This window comes from Mobula birostris, chromosome 5 (genome assembly GCF_030028105.1).
Source record: "Mobula birostris isolate sMobBir1 chromosome 5, sMobBir1.hap1, whole genome shotgun sequence".
In the NCBI taxonomy this organism is placed as follows: domain Eukaryota; kingdom Metazoa; phylum Chordata; class Chondrichthyes; order Myliobatiformes; family Myliobatidae; genus Mobula; species Mobula birostris.
The window spans coordinates 199,761,158-199,781,171 of NC_092374.1; the positions used below are offsets into that span (position 1 = coordinate 199,761,158).

The 20,014-nt window shown below is 45.4% G+C and overlaps 1 protein-coding gene and 1 long non-coding RNA gene across 2 annotated transcripts in view; both read left to right on the top strand.

Moving 5' to 3' along the window:
* Nucleotides 1–20,014, top strand: part of LOC140198466 (uncharacterized) — a 119,750-nt gene that overhangs the window by 27,436 nt on the left and 72,300 nt on the right. The window lies entirely within an intron of this gene.
* LOC140198258 (uncharacterized) lies at nucleotides 1,419–19,362 on the top strand. The gene is made up of 3 exons (XR_011886147.1): nucleotides 1,419–1,940; nucleotides 10,681–10,840; nucleotides 17,891–19,362. It is a non-coding gene; the product is annotated as an uncharacterized lncRNA (long non-coding RNA).

Genomic DNA, 20,014 nt, shown 5'->3' on the forward strand with positions numbered 1-20,014 from the left:
ATTCACAGATATCTTCAATGTCTTATTCCAACAGTGTGTGGTGCCATCTGTTTCAGGCAGGATTCGATCAGGAAGAACATGGTAACCTGTCAAAATGTCTATCACCAAGTGACACATACATCCACAGTGATGAAGTGTTTTGAGAGGCTGCTGTTGAAGACAATCAGCTCCTGTCCAAATGGTGACTTGGATCTGCTCTAGTTCACCTCCGGATGCAACAGCTCTACAGCAGATGCTACCTCATTGGCTCCTCACACAACTCTGGAACAACTGCATAGCAAAGATGCGTTCATCAGGATTACAGCACCATCATCCCTTCAAAACCAATCAGTAAACTTGGGCCCCAATACCCCCTTGTACAAATGGATCCTGCATTTTGTCAATTGTAGACCCCAGTCAGTTCAGTTTGGCAAAAACATCTCTTCCACAATCTCCATCAGCAAAGGAGTACCACAGGGATGTGTACTTAACCCTCTGTTCTACCCACTTTATACCTGTGACTGTGTGGCTAAATTCAGCTCCAACACCATTTAAAAGTTTGCTAGTGACATCACTGTTGTGGGCCATATCAAAGAAGGTGATGAATCAGCATACAGGAGGGAGATTGAAAACCTGGTTGAGTGGTGTCTTAACAACAGCATCTCACTCAATGTCAATAAGACCGAGGAACTGATTGTGGACTTCAGGAGAGGGAAACCAGCGATTTATGAGCCAGTAATCATTGGAGGTGGAGAGTGTCAGTAACTTTAAATTCCTGGGTGCCACTATTTCAGAGAACCTGTTCTGGACCCATCATATAAATATCATTGCGAAGAAGGTACGACAGCACCTCTAGTTCCACAGGAGTCTGCGGAGGCTCGGCATGCCATCGAAAACCTTGGCAAACTTCTTTAGATGTGTGCTGACTGGCTGCATTACTGCCTGGTATGGGGACACCAATGCCTTTGAGCAGAGATTCCTACAAAAGGTAGTGGAATGTTCTGAGTACATCACGCCGAAAACCCTCCTAACCATTGAGAACATCTGCATTAAATGTTGCGGTAGAAAAGCAGCGTCAATAATGAAAGACCCTCGCCACCCAGGCCACGCTCTTTTCTCACTTCTGCCATCAGGTAGAAGGTACAATTGCCCCAGGACTTGCACGGCTAGGTTCAAGAACAGTTACTACCTCTCCACCATCAGGCTCTTGAACAAAAGGGGACGACACACTCACTTAAGGACTCTGTTATATTGATGGATGTTGTATTGTTATATCATGTTATATTATTTATTGCTATTTATTGATATCTGCATTTGCAGATTGTTACAGTTAACAGTTCCTGATGTTTACAGTTTACTGTTCTATAGCTTTGAGAAGTATGCCCGCAGAAAAAGATTCTTAGTGTTGTATGTGGTGACAGGTACGCACTCTGATAACAAATTTTTACTTCCAACTTTGAAACTCGGCGCTGCCATCAGTTGACGTCGCCCAGCGACAAACCGCCCCTCCATCACAATGTCAGCCAATCAGCGATTAATGCGGGGAGAGGCTACTTTTCATTGGTCGCGGTGTTAGCCCCGTCTAGCGTCACTGGGCGTCCCGCAGATCACTCGGCGAATTGAACGCGGGCCGGGAGTTCGGAACCCGGAACGAGTGGGTCGGGGGAGAGACCGGACGTGGGAGCTTCACCTCGGGCAAAGGCTGCCACACAGGCCGGTGCCGCCAAACTTTTCGTGGTGGGGGTGAATAGAATCTGGCGGATATTTCGTGAGATACTTTAGCTACATGGAGGGTGCCCGGTCTTTCCCTGCCGAGGATCGGAGCCTGTTGTCTGCAGCCGTCTCCTAAACCTGTCTCATGCTGTTGGGAGAGGAGAGCTGTGCCGCAGCGGCTGCTGGTGGATTTCTGGTGCTCTCACCGCTCCAACAGACTGAAGGCCAAGGGAGAACAAGGCTCAAAGGTAAGCTCGTGTTTTAGAAAATGAGAAATAGGAGATGGTGTGGTCATTCGGCCTCTCGCAGCTGATTTGCCCTTCATTCACAACAAGGCTGAACTTCAACCTCAGCGTCACTTTCCTGCATCATCCCCATTATATCTGAGCCCCTAAACCTTAGAAACCTTGTGGAGAGAATTCCAAAGATTCACCGCACTCTGAGTGAGGAAATTTCTCCTCGTCTCAGGCGACTTTTTATTTTATATCTGTGATCCCCTGGTTCAACACCCCAACCAGGTTCTCATTCCTGCCTCTACTCTGTCAATACTCTGTGAGACCGTGTCTCTCTCAGTCAGACCACCTCTTATTCTTCCAAGTTCGAAACAGGCCCAGTCAGTGTAATTTCTCCGAGGGCACCACCACAGCCCTCCAAATCAAGCTGGGAAATCTCCTCATTCCCTGCATCCCACAGGCTGACTCTGGGAGGAGACCAGACCTGTGCACAGTGTTCTATGTACGATCTCACCAGGACCACATGCAACTTCAGAGCAGATCGTTATTCTTCTATTCACACCTTCCTTCCCATTCAATGTTCTTCAGGTAATAAAGAACTCAAACAGTGACTGGATAAGGCACAACTTCACCCATGAATTTAAAGGGCAGGTGTTGTAATAGATTTCCCGGGGGCCATGCACAAGGTAGAAAGAAAATCCCTGTGTAGGTGGCGGCTGTCCAGTTTACCGAGAGTGAGGCTGAATGGAAAGGAAATGAGCTGACAGTTAACATGAAGGAGAGGAGGGAATACTGATTCCCAGAGGAGTGAGTGGGAAGGAGAGCTCTATGCGGGGGTGACAGGAAGGTAGCATGTGACATGTGGGTGGGGTGCAGCAAAGAGAGGGTTGTGAGAGCGTTTGGAGGTGAGGGATCTGAAGACAGCTTGAAAGAGGAGAAGCGGCAGAGAAACCCCTGAAGGAGAGGAGATATGGTGGCGAGATAGATCAAGATGGAGAATAGGATGTTGTTCTTTCTGCACCTTGTGGCACATCGGGCAGCAACCTGGATGTTTATTTAGCATTTTTGTCTGTGTTTACGAGGCCGACCCAGCACGGGTGAAAAGCGTGCAAGGAGCCAGTTGGATTCGAACCTAGGACCACTCGGCTCGAGTCCAGTGCAGATGCCAATCCGCCACCGGCCGGCCGCAATAAGGTAGGGTGGGGGTGGGGTTTAATGCGGCATGACATTGTAAGGTGCCGGATACACTGGGATTAATCAGTCACATTTGCGGGAAAGCTTCCTGACTTCAACCCTGTACAGACCTGCTCTGACGTGAGGCCCTGCCCTTCACTAGGAGACTTGTAGAGAGACAGCACAGACACAGGCCCCTCAGACTAACTTGTCCATAAGACTATAACACGTGATAGCAGAATTAGGTCATTCAGCCCATCGAGTCTGCTGCACCTTTCCTTCATGGCTGATCCCGGATCCCACTCAAACTCATACACCAGCCTTCTCACCATAACATTTAATGCCCTGACCAAAAAGGAAACAATTAACTTCTGCTTTAAAAATACCCACGGACTTGGCCTCCACCACAGTTTGTGGCAGGGCATTCCACAGATTCATCACTCTCTGGCAAAAAAAAAAAATCTCCTTACCTCTGTTTTAAAAAGTCACCTCTCAATTTTGAGACTGTGCCCTCTTATATATTGGTCTCGCCAATATATAAGAGGCCACATCGGAATGTGGGCAATGGAAAAAAAAAACAATGGAACTGTCTTTTAAATTATTATCATATCTGCCTCCAACTTTTCCTCCGGCAGCTCATTTTATGTCAGCACCATCTTCTGTGAACAAATTTGCCCCTCAAGTCCCATTTCAATCTTTCCCTGTCACCATAAATCCTGGTAAAAGACTGTAACCATTTGATTTATCAACTTCACAAACATCAATACAGTCACCCCTCAGCCTCCTTCACTCTGGAGAAAAACAGCTCAAATTGATCCAGTTTCTCTTTATAAATCCAGCCCATTAGTCGCAGCAACATCAGTGTCAATCTCCCCACACTCATTTCAATTTAATTCCTTTCTTTCTTTAGTTGGGCAACCAGAACTGCATACAATATCCTAAAGTGGTGTCAGCTAGCTGTAACTTGACATGCTAACTCATGTAGTTAATGCTGTAACCGATGAAGGCAACTGCTCCATAAGCCTTCTTTGCCCCTTTGTCAACCTGTGTCTCCACTCTCAATGATCTGTGAACTTGCTTCCCTAGGTAACCCTGCTCTATTACACTCCCCAGGGCCCTGTCATTCCCTCTGTATGCCCTGCACTGTCTTCACTTGCCAAAATCCATCACTCCACACCTTCCTCCCGCCATTCACCCAGTTAATATGGATCCGGGTGTAAATTTAGACAACCTTCACTGCCTATCACAACGCAGTGTTGCTGTCATGTGTGAGCTCAAACAACATGAGCTGTCTTGGTCCAAGTGACAATAAAAACCAAAACCAATAAAGCAGATGGTGTTGCAATAGTTTGATTTCCGTCCCAGGGCCCGGAACAAGCCCTGCACACAGAACACAAACAATCACACTGGGTAGACCATGCAGTCTTATTGAGGACACTGATGTCCTGTTGTCCCAAGTGACTGGGGTTGAGTGACAGATTATTTCTGTTTTACTTTGTTTGGAGATTGACAGCATGGAACTCGACCCTTCAGTCCTCCTCACCAACCAGGATCTCTACCTCAGTCAGTCCAATTTTTCTTTCTTTCCCTCATATCCCCCTAAACATTTCCTCACTGTGTACTTGTAAAAATACCTTTTAAATGTTGAAATTGTACCTTCTGCTGTCATCTTCTGGGGCAGCTTGTTCAATAACCCACCCACTGCTCTGTGTAAGTGTTGCCCCTCAGGTCCCCTTTGCAGTTTGCCTCCTTGCCTCATTTCCACAAACTTACTAATTATTGCACCTACTTTCTCATGCAAAGAGCTAATATGAATAACAAAAGTGCGATTCAGCACTGGCCACAGGCCTCCATTCTGAGGCTACGTCCACACTACGCCGGATAATTTTGAAAACCAAGCTTTTTCTCTTCGTTTTGCCCTCCCGTCCACACTGAGCCGGCGTTTTCAGCCCCCGAAAACGGAGATTTTCGAAAACACTCTCCAGAGTGAATAAATCTGAAAACGCTTAATATCCGGCGTAGTGTGTACGGGGTAATCGGAGAGATTTAAAAACGCTGTCATGACAACACCACAACAACAATGTGTTTTCAGCGTCTGCTTGGTACTGCGCAAGCCGTTATATGGCTGTTATAACGCGCAGTCGGTGTGAACGGCGTGACAGTTAAATTGTAAAGCAAGTTTTTTTGACTATTTAAAAACGCTGTCATGACGTGCCGGAACAGATGTTCGTTGTTTTCTTGAACGCCACCACCTAACAATTTCAGAACAGACGGATGAGACTGAAGCCAGTTGACCCATAGCTTCCTGAATAAATAAGTATACTCACTTTGCCCTGTTTTCTGTCCTTGCTTGTATGAAGGTAGTTTACCTATTTATGCAAGTACTTCTCTGACAATAGATGTGTAACAGCCTAAGGTAACATTGTATGGAAATACAAGATAACACTGATGCAGACATGTTTTATACATTTAACAAGGTGCTTTATTAATGCAACAGAGTTAGTCAGTGTTTCAATGTTCGTCATCAGCCGGGTCATACTGTCCGTGAACTCCCTGTCCGTTGTCTCCATACGCTCCAGTATTTGTTTTTTTTAGTTTTAAGTCCTCCTGCGCTAGAGCCAAGAGCAATTCCTTTTCAGTTTTTCTACTCTGTAACTGGACAAACGCGCACTAAGTATACCATTTCCTCTTCGCTTGTTTTCTGTGTGTCCTGCGCGTGCCCAGTAGAGCAGATTCGCCCAAATATCCGTCTAATGTGGACAGAGATATTTTGAAAGATGCTTAGTGTGGAAGCCTATCGTTTTTATTCGAAACTGGCGTTTTCAAAATTATCCGGCGTAGTGTGGATGTAGCCTGAAATACAAATCCTTCACTACGACCACTGCTTCCGACCACAGGCGAAGTTTTTATCCATTTAACCAGTGCACCCGGGATCCCATGCTGAACAGCCTGTTACTGTGCTGTACTATTCTGTGTTTAATATTTTAAATGTCTCATCTGGTGCCCCACCCATTTCTTCCCTGTTTTCTCACAAGGTCCGAGGATGGACAAAGTCATGCCGAAGGGATTTGTACAGCTTTATGTGTTTAAGACTTAAGTCCAGGTTTAAGATATAAAGTTAGTACCTCCTCTTTCGTCATGCTTCAGGACATTACCCTACTCCTTCCTGAATCCCCCAGCTTCTATGCCCTTGTCCACAGTAAATACAGACGAGGAGTCTGACCTTACCATCTGCCAGATCTCCAACAGTGATTATCACACTGATCCTTGAGGAGACCCCCTTCTCCCTATTACCAAAGCTATTCAGTCTCCTTTGTCCCCACCTGATTACCCTCTCAATTTACCAGTCTGTCCTTCGTACTGCTCAATGATTTGCATGATACAACCTGCCTTAATGTGACAAGCTCCTGTTGCATACCATCAACATTCACCTTGCTCCATTAAAAATGAATCCACAATGTATTTCCATAACTATTCTAAAACAAATAGTATAATGATCGCTGATCCCAACTTGCTCCCCCACTGACACGTCAAACACTTGCCCAGCCTCAGATCCTGAGGAGAGGTGTAGTGTGACCCCCCCTCTCTAGTCGGGCATCTACACATTGCTTGTGAAAGCTCTCAGATACACTATACAAATTCTACCCTGTCAAATCCCTCAGCATTATATCTGTCCCAGTCAATATTAGGGAAGATGAAGTCGCTCTCTAACACAACCCGAATATTCCAACAGTTATCTGCAATCTCCCTACATACTGATGCTTCTGATTCTCACTGGCTTTTGGGGTTCAATGGTAAATACCAGTTAAGTGTACGCTCCCAACTTATAACCTATCTGACTGGCCTTTTCCCCCAGGAATATCTCTCTAATTTCTGCAGTGATGCTCCCCCTAATCAACATCATGACACCTCCTCCTCTATCACCTCCACTTCTATCATGCCAGTCCCACCTGTACTCCAGAACACTGAGCGGCCTGTCCTGTACATCCATTGACCAGATTTCAGTAATGTCTGCAATATCATAAGCCCATGTGCCACAGTCCCAGATGGAGAGAAAGAGACACTGGAAACCTGAGAGTCTGAGGGGAAGAAAGAAATCGACAATCGGAGGAATGCGTTAAGTTCTTTGATGCTTCACTCTCTGGTGGGGGTCTTTTGGCAAAGGAGTGGGGTTCACGGTAGTGGAAAGGATTAAGACTGAGAGGTTACATTGAGGTGAGGAGAGACGCTGCAGCGAGAGTAAGTGCCAAGGCTCAGAGGATGGAGTGGGAAGGAGTGTTCTGTGAAAGAAATGAAGGAACAATAAGTCGGGTTTGCAGTGAAAGCTTTGGAGGAGAGAGGGTCCAAGGGCTGCCGTGTCATGGTTAAGGGGTAGGGGAGACCCTGAAAAAGAGATGGATTGAGATTAGGTGAAGTCGTTGGCAGGCCAGAACAAAGTGAGGAGGTGGCAGTGGGTAATAATTACTGTGTCTCAGCCCAGCTGTGCGTGTGTGTGTGTGTGTGTGTGTGTGTGTGTCTGTCTGTCTGTCTGTGTGTCTGTCTGTCTGTCTGTGTGTATGTCTGTCTGTCTGTGTGCATGAGAGAGACGGGGGGAGTACAGTTTGGTAAGGGAGTGCACACAATACATGCAAATGTACCTCTCTCTCTGTGACTGTCAGCGATCAAGTCTCACAATGCAAACTTTAAAGGAATGTTTGATGATCAAACATTACAACCAGTGGTGCATGCGAGCTCAATTTCAACATTTAAGGGAAGTTTTGATAGGTACATGAATAGTAGGGATATGGAGGGTGATGGTCCCAGTGCAGGTCAATGGGAATAGGTGGATCAAATAGCTTCAGCATGGACTAGATGGGCTGAAGGGCCTGTTTCTGTGCTGTACCTCTCTATGACTGTCAAAGTGGAAGATACAAATAACTTCTACACATCACAGGGCTGATGCAGGAATGTTGTTTTCAGTAACTGAGCTGTCTGGGAGGAGGATCACAATGAAAGATGTGTCTCCAATCTAATTAGGGCTATTCAGCATGACTTTGTGTGTGGGAACTCACATGATCCAGAGGATCCCTGAGGGAAGGGCGGTAAATGTTGTTTATATGGAAATGCCTTTGACAAGGAGCCACACCTGTCAATTGAAATAATGGGTTACGGGTGTGTTTTACATGTACACAGTCTGAGATCTACATTGGACTCACATTACTGAAGATTAAACTTTGAGTAACAAAATCAAGCAGCCATCTAATTTTAAAAAACGCAAACAACAGGAAATCTGCAGATGCTGGAAATTCAAGCAACACACATCAAAGTTGCTGGTGAATGCAGCAGGCCAGGCAGCATCTCTAGGAAGAGGTACATTCGACGTTTCAGGCCGAGACCTGCCTGGCCTGCTGCGTTCACCAGCAACTTTGATGTGTGTTGCAGCCATCTAATTGTAGACTTCAATGCTGGGAGGTGTGAATACAGGAATAAAGATCTCTTTGGGGTCCTGGTGGAATCTATGCACAGGTCTGGTCTCCCTCCCAGAGTCAGTCTATTGGATAATGGGAATGAAGGGAAAGTTTCCCAGATTGCTGTAGGGGGTGAGGTATTGTCCTCAAAGAGATCACACTGGCTGGGCCTGTCTCAAAGTTAGAAGAATAAGAGGTGGTCTGACTGAGATGGACACAATCTCACAGGGTATTGACAGAGCAGAGGCAGGAATGATGTTTCACCTGGCTGGTGCGTGGAACTAGAGGTCACAGACTCAAAATAACAGGTCTCCTTAGCAAGACCGGGATGAGATATTTCCTCACCCATACTGCAGTGAAACTTTGGAATTCCCTCCACAAGATTTCTGAATGTTCATGGCTCAGTAATAATGGGGATGGCGCTGGAAAGTTTCCCTGTGGTCAAAGATTAGCCATGTTCTGAGTGAAGGGAAGGGCAGGGCAGGTACAAGGGGATGAATGGCTACAGTCTGCACCTGTTTTTTATATTCTTAAAACACAAATCTACATTTGTGTCTTTTAATTTTTTGGTCTTCATTCTGTTAGGTTACACAAGGGAATGGTAACCAATGCACTCTGTGTAAAGCATCCTCTGTACCCCGTGTTGACCGTATTCCACTGTCTCCAATGCATGTAACAGTCTGCAGAGTTTGTTGTATTCATTGTTCTTGTATCCAGTGAGAAACTGTGTAAGCGCTGGGGACACTTTACTGCATTTACACAGCGACTGTACCGAAATACCAGTTACCAAATACCAAATACCTGCATCAACTTCATGGACCCTGTTGACAGCTTCGTCCACAGCTACTGAACATAGAACAATACAGCACAGGAACAGGCCATTCGGCCCACAAGTCTGTGCTGAACATCGTGCCAATTCAATCTCATCCCATCTGCCTGTACACGGTCGACAACCCTCCATTCCCTGTCTGTTCATGTGTCTGTCTAAATGCCTCTTAATTGTTGTTTTATCTGTTTCCACCACCTCCCTTGGCAGCACGTTTAGGATCTCAGAATTTTCTGTGTAAAATTAAACTTGCCTCCTTTAAACCTTCTGCTCTCATCTTATATTTACTCCCTGTAGTATTAAACATTCCCACGGCGAGGATAAAGAGACTGTCTATCATGTCTGTATCAGTTGTGTTGACTCTTTCCTCGAGATCTTCTGAAGCACCGTTTTCCTGGACTTTTGTACCCTGTGACCCTTTCAGTCTGAGCTCCATGCCGGATAAGGATTCAGGGTGTGTGGACACTAGTAATTCTCCACAATTCCTGCTGGATACTGGTGAGCACCGAGTGTGCACTTGGTATCTGTTGGCACATTCTATCCGGACTGGTGAAAGCAGAGTGTGAGAGTGAATAACTGGAGCAATTCCCCCACCTGCTGGCAAATCGGGGAACTGCACCTTCTCCAGCAGTCTGCCCGAGTTGAGGAGGGCGCGCTTTCACTCCAGAACCGCCGTGACGGATGAGGCCAACGAGCTGCAGTGTAGGATGAGTGATAGGTAATGGTTGGTGAGGACTGGTGAGCCGAAGGACCTGCTTCTGAGCTGCATTTTGTATTATAAAAATAAAAAAATTCATAATAAAAATATATACAATATATGGTTCAAAATTGTTTTATGTTCTTAGTGCAAGAAACGTCATATTATAGTAGGTGAATTTCACTCTCCACATATTGACTGGGAATGAATCCCATCCCTTAAACGGACTAGAAGGGACAGAGCTTGTCAAATGTGTTCAGGTAAGTTTCCTTTATCATGTAGAAGCCCCAACCAGAGAGCATACGACACTGGATCTGCGATTAGGAAATGAGACAGGGCAGGTGACAGGAGTTTGTTTCGGGCAACACTTTACATCTGGCGATCACGGTGCCAGTAGTTTCAAAGTAAATATGCAAAATGATAGGTCTGGTCCACGGGTTGAGATACTAAATTGGAGAAAAGCCAGTTTAAATGGTATCAGAAATAATCTGGCAAGTGTGAATTGGGTCAGGCTATTTCCTGGCAAAGGTGTACTTGGTAAGAGGGAGGCCTTCAAAAACGAATTTTTGAGATGGGGAGATCGTAATTTTTTTTTCATCTGTATTTACACAGGAGATGGACACAGAGTCTACAGAAAGAAGGCAAAGCAGCATCAACTTCATGGACCCTGTACAGCTTACAGAGGAGGAGGTTTTCGTTACTGTGAGACAAATCGGGGTGGATAAATCCCCAGGGCCTGACAAGGTGTTCACCTGGACCCTATGAGAGGCAAGTGCAGAAATTGCCAAGGCACTAGAAGAGATACTTAAATGATCCTTGGTGAGAGGAAAGGTACCAGAGGATTAGAGGATAGCCAATGTTATTCCACTGTTTTAAAAACAGCTCTAAGCATAAACCAGAAAATTATAGGCCCGTGAGTCTGAAATCAGTTGTAGGAAATTTACTGGAAAGTACTCTACAGGACTGGATACATAACTATTTACCTAGACATGGGCTGGTGAAGGATAGTCAGCATGGTAGGTTATGTCTAACCAATCTTATAGAGGTTTTGAAGGAAGTTACCAGGAAAGTGGGAGAAGGTAAGGCAGTTGATGTTGTCTACATGGACTTTAGTGAGGTATTTGACAAGGCCCACAGTAGAGGCTGGTCAAGCTGGTTTAGTTGCTCGGCATTCAGGATGAGGTACTGTAATAAAATGGATTGGACATTGACTTTGTGGGAGAAGCTGGGATGTGGTAGTAGATGTTTGCCTCTCTGACCGGAGGCCAGTGACCAGTGGTGTGCGGCAGGGGTCAGTGCTGGGTCCATTGTTGCTTGTCATCCATATCAATGATCTGGACAATAATGTAGTTAACTGGATCAGGAAATCTGCAGAAGGCACCACGATTGTGGGTGTATTGTACAGAGAGGAAGGTTATCACGGTTTGCAGAAGGATCTTCATCAGCTGGAAAAATGAACTGAAAAATGACTAATGGAATTTATTGCAGAGAGGTGTGAGGTTTTGCACTTCAGTAGCACCAACTAGGGTAGTTCTTACACAGTAAACGGAGGGGCACTAGGGAGAGCGATAGAACAAAAAGGTCTGCGAACCCAAGTCCATAATTCATTGAAAGTGGTGTCACAGGTAGAGAAAGTGGTGTCACAGGATGCTTTTGTGACATTGGCCTTCATAAATCAATGTCTGAGTACAGGAGATGGAACATTATGTTGAAGTTGAACAGTACACTGGTGAGGCCTAATTCGGAATATTGTATGCTGTTTTGGCCACCTACCTACAGGAAAGATGTAAACAAAGTTGAAAGAGTACAGAGAAAATTTACAAGGATGTTGCCGGTTCTAGACAACCTGAGTTAAAAGGAATGATTGAATAGGTTTGTTCTGTGTTCTTTAGAATGTATAACACAGTGAGGAGATTTGATAGCAGCATACCAAATCAAGAGAGGTATAGATAAGGTAAATGCAGCAGGCTTTCTCCGCTGAGGTTGGGTAGGGCTACAACCAGAAGTCATGAGTTAAACCTGAAAGGTGAAATGCTTAAGGGGAATACAAGGGAAAACTTCTTCAGTCAAAGGACTGTGAATGTATGCCAGCACAAGTGGTGCATGTAAGCTCAATTTCAGCGTTTAAGAGAAGTTTGGATAGGTACATGGATGGTAAGGGTATGGAGGGCTATGGTGCTGGTACTGGTGGATGGGAGTAGGCAGTTTAAGTTGTCTCAGCAGGGACTAGATGGGCCAAAGGGCCTGTTCCTGTGCTGTACTTCTCTATGGCTCCATATGGTCATTACATTCAGTAGTTTCAACACTATTTAAACCATTGCTGCTCATGTTGCCCTGTGGGTAATGACAATGTTTGACAGGCTTCTCCACCTGACTCAATCCTTCCATGTGTGGTAGTGGAATAAGCCTTGACTGTGGTCCTTCCCCACAGAGCCTCTGTATTAGCTTAAAACTTCCCTCAGCACATGATCCAGCAGCCTGGAATGTAGCAGTTGGCAGTATTCCCTTACGGACATCTCACTTTCACTGTGCTGGCAAACCATCAGGCTTTGGATAGAGCTAAGAGCATCTTTTGTGAAGTTGATATCTTCCTGCAGCACTTGACATCCTTCTGTGTGTGTGTGTCCCTGGGGAAAGTTCCTGGATCAGATCCCTCTATCACACAAATCCTCAGGATGAACTGGGATATAGACCTTTACATCTGTCTCCATGCCCTCTTAGCAAATGCACTACCTCCAAAATGGTAGGTGACTGTCTCTTCCATGCCACAGTTGTCCTGAGCACAGTGTCATTGGGAGTGATGTTTTGTCTGCATGCGAAAGATCTGATTGTGAGGGGATGTCTCACTACCAGCCAAGTGATGTCTTTGTACTTGCTGGTGCTGAGGCATTCTATTAGATGTCAGATTCTGGGCAGTCTGCTCAGGGAAGCGCCCCACCATAACTATAGGGTCCCTACAGGACACCCTACCCTGAACACTGCCTGATGAATATGTGGTTAAAGGTGTTTGCCTAGAAGAACTATTCCACAAAGGACAGGTGGTGCGGAAATGTCCAGCACACTTGGGTGTTGTGCGGTAGAGGGGCCAGAATATCTCCACAACTCCAGGGACTGACAGAGCATATGAAATTTGAGCAGGAATAGGCCATCTGGCCTGTCAAATCTGCTCTGCCATTAATTAAGATCATGGCTGATCTGGCCATGGACTCATCCCCACCCACCTGCCTTTTCCCCATAACCCTTAATTCCCCAACTATGCAAAAATCTATCCAACCTCGTCTCAAAGGGGCAGGCTTTAAACTAGATTTGCAGGGGAATGGGAACCACAGTACCAGAGCTGACAGTGTGGCTGGGGTGAAAATAAATGATGATAAAAGTTCAAGCAAATCCACTAATAGAAAGGTTGTGAGTGGTGGTAAAAATCTTCTGAGGTGTATATATTTCAATGCTAGGAGTATTGTGGGGAAGGCGGATGAGTTGAGGACGTGGATTGACATGTGGAATTATGATGTTGTAGCAATTAGTGAAACTTGGCTACAGGAGGGGCAGGACTGGCAGCTTAATATTCCAGGGTTCCGATGTTTCAGATGTGATCGAGGCAGAGGAATGAAAGGTGGGGGAGTGGCATTGCTTGTTAGGGAAAATATTACAGCAGTGCTCAGGCAGGACAGATTAGAGGGCTTGTCTACTGAGTCCTTGTGGGTGGAGCTGAGAAACAGGAAAGGTATGGCCACATTAGTGGGATTGTATAACAGACCACCCAATAGTCAACGAGAATTGGAAGAGCAACTCTGCAGAGAGATAGCAAGCAACTTCAGGAAACATAAAGTTGTGGTGGTAGGGGATTTTAATTTTCCATACATTGATTGGGACTCCCATACTGTTAGGGGTCTAGATGGTTTAGAGTTTGTAAAATGTGTTCAGGAAAGTTTTCTAAATCAATATATAGAGGGACCAACTAGAGGGGATGCAACATTGGATCTCCTGTTAGGAAACGAGTTAGGACGAGTGACAGAAGTCTGTGTAGGGGAGCACTTTGGTTCCAGTGATCATAACACCATTAGTTTCAATTTGATCATGGACAAGGATAGATCTGGTCCTAGGGTTGAGGTTCTTAACTGGAAGAAGGCCAAATTTGAAGAAATGAGAAAGGATCTAAAAAGCATGGATTGGGACAGGTTGTTCTCTGGCATAGATGTGATCGGTAGGTGGGAAGCCTTCAAAGCAGAAATTTTGACAATGCAGAATTTGTATGTTCCTGTCAGGATTAAAGGCAAGGTGAATAGGAATAAGGAACCTTGGTTCTCAAGGGATATTGCAACTCTGATAAAGAAGAAGAGGGAGTTGTATGACGTGTATAGGAAACAGGGAGTAAATAAGGTGCTTGAGGAGTTTAAGAAGTGCAAGAAAATACTTAAGAAAGAAATCAGGAGGGCTAAAAGAAGACATGAAGTTGCCTTGGCAGTCGAAGTGAAGGATAATCCAAAGAGCTTTTACAGGTATATTAAGAGCAAAAGGATTGTAAGGGATAAAATTGGTCCTCTTGAAGATCAGAGTGGTCGGCTATGTGCGGAACCAAAGGAAATGGGGAAGATCTTAAATAGGTTTTTTGCGTCTGTGTTTACTGAGGAAACTGGCATGAAGTCTTTGGAATTAAGGGAAACAAGTAGTGAGATCATGGAAACTGTACAGATCAAAAAGGAGGAGGTCCTTGCTGTCTTGAGGAAAATTAAAGTGGATAAATCCCCGAGACCTGACAGGGTGTTCCCTCGGACCTTGAAGGAGACTAGTGTTGAAATTGCAGGGGCCCTGGCTGAAATATTTAAAATGTCGCTATCTACAGGTGAGGTGCCGGAGGATTGGAGAGCGGCTCATGTTGTTCCGTTGTTTAAAAAAGGATCGAAAAGTAATCTGGGAAATTATAGGCCAGTAAGTTTAACGTCGGTAGTAGGTAAGTTATTGGAGGCAGTACTAAGAGACAGAATCTACAAGCATTTGGATAGACTGGGACTTATTAGGGAGAGTCAACATGGCTTTGTGCGTGGTAGGTCATGTTTGACCAATCTATTGGAGTTTTTCGAGGAGGTTACCAGGAAAGTGGATGAAGGGAAGGCAGTGGATATTGTCTACATGGACTTCAGTAAGGCCTTTGACAAGGTCCCGCATGGGAGGTTAGTTAGGAAAATTCAGTCGCTAGGTATACATGGAGAGGTGGTAAATTGGATTAGACATTGGCTCGATGGAAGAAGCCAGAGAGCGGTGGTAGAGAATTGCTTCTCTGAGTGGAGGCCTGTGACTAGTGGTGTGCCACAGGGATCAGTGCTGGGTCCATTGTTATTTGTCATCTATATCAATGATCTGGATGATAATGTGGTAAATTGGATCAGCAAGTTTACTGATGATACAAAGATTGGAGGTGTAGTAGACAGTGAGGAAGGTTTTCAGAGCCCGCAGAGGGACTTGGACCAGCTGGAAAAATGGGCTAAAAAATAGCAGATGGAGTTTAATACTGACAAGTGTGAGGTATTGCACGTTGGAAGGACAAACCAAGGTAGAACATACAGGGTTAATGGTAAGGCACTGAGGAGTGCAGTGGAACAGAGGGATCTGGGAATACAGATACAAAATTCCCTAAAAGTGGCATCACAGGTAGATAGGGTCATAAAGAGAGCTTTTGGTACATTGGCCTTTATTAATCAAAGTATTGAGTATAAGAGCTGGAATGTTATGATGAGGTTGTTTAAGGCATTGGTGAGGCCGAATCTGGAGTATTGTGTTCAGTTTTGGTCACCAAATTACAGGAAGGATAAAAATAAGGTTGAAAGAGTGCAGAGAAGGTTTACAAGGATGTTGCCGGGACTTGAGAAACTCAGTTACAGAGAAAGGTTGAATAGGTTGGGACTTTATTCCCTGGAGCGTAGAAGAATGAGGGGAGATTTGATAGAGGTATATAAAATTATGATGGGTATAGATAGAGTGAATGCAAGCAGGCTTTTTCCACTGAGGTAAGGGGAGAAAAAAACCAGAGGACATGGGTTTAGGGTAAGGGGGGAAAAGTTTAAAGGGAACATTGGGGGGGCTTCTTCACGTAGAGAGTGGTGGGAATATGGAATGAGCTGCCAGATGAGGTGATAAATGCAGCTTCTTTTTTAACATTTAAGAATAAATTGGACAGATACATGGATGGGAGGTGTATGGAGGGATATGGTCCGTGTGCAGGTCAGTTGGACTAGGCAGAAAATGGTTCGGCACAGCCAAGAAGGGCCAAAAGGCCTGTTTCTGTGCTGTAGTTTCTATGGTTTCTATGGTTTAAATATATTTACTGAGGTAGCCTCCACTGCTTCACTGGGCAGAGAATTCCACAGATTCACTACCCTCTGGGAAAAGCAGTTCCTCCTCATCTCCGTCCTAAATTTACTCCCTGAAACCTGAGACTATGTCCCCTAGTTCTAGTCTCACCTATCAGTGAAAACAACTTTCCTGTCTCTATTTTATCTAGCCCTTTCATAATTTTATATGTTTCTATAAGATCTCCTCTCATCCTTCTGAGTTCCAGCGAGTACAGCCCCAGGCGACTCAATCTCTCCTCATAGTATAACCTCCTCATCTCCAGAATCACCCTGGTGAACCTCCTTTGCACCACCTCCAAAGCCAGTATATCCTTCCTCAAATATCAAAATAATAACCTGGTCTTTAATTTTTCCTTCCAAAGTGATTGGCCTCACCTTTACCAACATTGTACTCCATCTGCCAGTCCCTTGCCCACTCACTTAACCTATCTATATCTCTGTGCAGGCTCTCCGTATCCTCTGCTTTTCCACTAATTTAGAATCATCAGCAAACTTATACACTACACTGGAGAGGATCTGCAGATGCCAGAAATCCGAGCAACACACAGAATGCTGGAGGAACTCAGCAGGCCAGACAGCATCTATGGGAAAAAAATACAGATTCTGGCCTAAAAGGTCGACTGTCCTTTTTTTCCATAGATGCTGCCTGTCCTGCTGAGTTCTTCCAACATTTTGTCTGTGACACACTACACTCAGTCCCCTCTTCCAGAGGTTTGGTAAAGGCCGAAATGTGGCGGCGGGGTCCTAGCGCAGAGCGTATTGATGCGGCAAGTACCGGTTCCTCGTGTAAGGAATGAACCTACGTTTGTACAATTTAAACACCGGGCAGATGGACTGCAAAGGCAAGGACCAGTTCTGTTTACTGCTCCATGTCACTTACTCTGCTCTACGCTAAACTGAGCCTGGGGCTGTGGCCTTCTCTAGCTGCTCCAGGCACGATGTCTGAGGCCAGTTCTTTGCCTCTGCACTGAACTGAGCCCGAGGCTGCCGGCCTGCTCTGGGAGTCGTGTCTATGGACTCACTTTTGTACTGAACGCTATTTATTGTTTGCATGATTTGGCCAAAAGGCCTACTCCTGCACCTATTTTCTATGTTTCTATTTCTCAGTCCCATATAATGGCTCACTAGGGTAGGTTCACCAGTCTGTCCTGACTGAGCACTGCTGTGACATTTTCCCTGACTAGTTACACCACTGCTCCTCCCGCTCTGTCATGTCTAAAACAACCGAACCCCAGAATACTGCACTGCCAGTCCTGCCCTCCTCCAACCGAGTCTGACTAATAGCTACAATGTCATAATTCCAGGTGTTGATCCATCCCTGAGCTCATCCAAAGGTCGAATACTGCAGAGATATGTAGGCTAGCGGTGAATTATTGTCAAATTGTGAAATCCACTTTTCACAGTTCAAAGCACATTTATTATTAAAGTGTGTATACCGTATCCAACCTTGGGATTTGTCTTCTTGCAGGCAGCCACAAAAACAAAGAAACACCACAGAACCCAGTTAAAGAAAAAACCCACACGACAAGACCATCAAATGTGCGAGAAAAAGAACAGATCACGCAAACAACAAAAAGCGAAAAAATAGCACTCAAAACATTAACTATCAAACTGCAGAATCCGCAAAAGTGAGTCCATGTACACAAGGTGCCGAGGCGAGTGAAGCTGGTCTAGGAGTCGAGGGCTGCAACCACCACTGAGTCGGTCAGTTCAGCACTGTGTTGACGGCAGCAGCCACAGCCGCAGATCCAGTCCCACGCTGAAGTGCCTCGATCAAATCACACAAATAGTAAATTGCGTTCAGCACTGAGGATAATAATCAACAAACCACAGGCAAAAGTGAGTCCAACGACACGATCTGCCGAGGTGATTGAACGTTTCAATGTAAGACCCAAGACTTCCACTGATAGCAGCATTAGGGAGACAGGTAAAACAAAAGCTGATGGTACTGAAAGAGAAATTACATGCAGTTCAGAAGAAGTTTATCTAGGAAAAGGAGAGTATCCAGTAGTTTTGTAAGCTGTCTGCAAGATGTCGTTGTGAGTCACTGGTGTACTTAATCATTGTAACAGGATACTATATGATGCTGACAGTTGAACTACCACCCTGTGTTTACTGTAACAGGGTCTGAATAAGATGACTTGTTCAAGAAACTCACCACTGCTGACTGGGAAGTTGTATCTGTGCTCTCCTGATCTGAACTGTATTTAAGCAGCAGACTGACCCCACTACACCCCCCACCCCCTATGGATCGAGCCACTGTTGTGGAAGCCTCCTGATGGTCAGTATGAGGCCGGGTGTAACCGGGGAAGCCAGTACTTTGTGCCCTCTCTCTTTTTGATAGACTTCTTGACAGGGAAACCCCAGACAGACCATGTTGGCAGGAACATCTCTAACTTCATCATGCTGAGCGCTGGTGCCTCCCCCAGCCCCGGTTCTCAGTCTGCTGCTGTTGACAGTGCTGATGCATGACTGTACTGTGATTCCTCAGTGAACCTCATTTCAGGGGACCTGGCCTGGGCCCAACGCATAAGTGCAATTACAAAGAAACCATGGCAACGCTTCTACTTCCTTAAGAGTTTGAGAAGAATCGGCATGACATTTAATACGTTGACAAACTTCAATAGATGAGTGATTGCATCCCATCCTCGTATGGAAAACCAATACTCTCAGTGCTCACACTATCAGGTCCAGGAGCAGTTATTATTTTCTCCTTGTCATTTGCATAATTTGTTGTCTTTTGCACCTTGTTTGTTTGTTCACCCTGTTGGATGCGGCCTTTCATTGATTCTAATATGGTTCTTGGATTTACTGAGTGTGCCACAAGAAAGTAATTGTCAGGATTGTATATGGTGACTTGTATGAACTTTGATAATAAATTTACTTTGAATATTGAACTTTGCCCTATCCATGGAAGTTAGTTAGCTCTATCCATATCTTTGTTCACTGTTGCCTAATCTGCAACAATGATGAATCAACATAGAGGGATGAGGTGTAGCATCTTGTGGGCTGGTGTGAACTCAATGACTTGAGCCTCGTGGTGGCATCCGTTAGTCTCGCGAGGCCATGGATCTGTGCCTGGAAAGTCTTGCTTCCGTCTGTGTTAGAGCAGTGTCTGTTGTGGCTGTAGAGGCCCACACGGGAGTGACAGTCTCGGCTGCAGCGACTGCACTTGAAGGCACTGTCCTCCAGTGTTGTCTTGGTGCTGTTTTTCTGACGAGTGCGCTTTTCTTCAGCAGCAAGCCTTAGCTTCTCTTGTCCTCTTTTTAGACCTCTGCGTAGTTCTAACCTCCAGCGAGAGCGATCGCTTGCGATGTCCTCCCACCTCTCGACGTTTATTTTCAGTGATTTCATGTCTCTCTTGAGCCTCAGAGTGGACAATACTGATTGTGGACTTCAGGAAATTGCAGACTGACCACTCCCTACTGCATATCAGAGGCTCCTCCGTGAACAGAGTCAGGAGCACCACGTTTCTTGGATTACACACCATGAATGATCTCACCTGGTCTCTCAAAAGCACCTCTTTAGTCAAGAAGGCACAACAGTGCCTCCTGTTCCTGAGGAGTTCTCCTCACCCCTGTTCTAACCACATAATA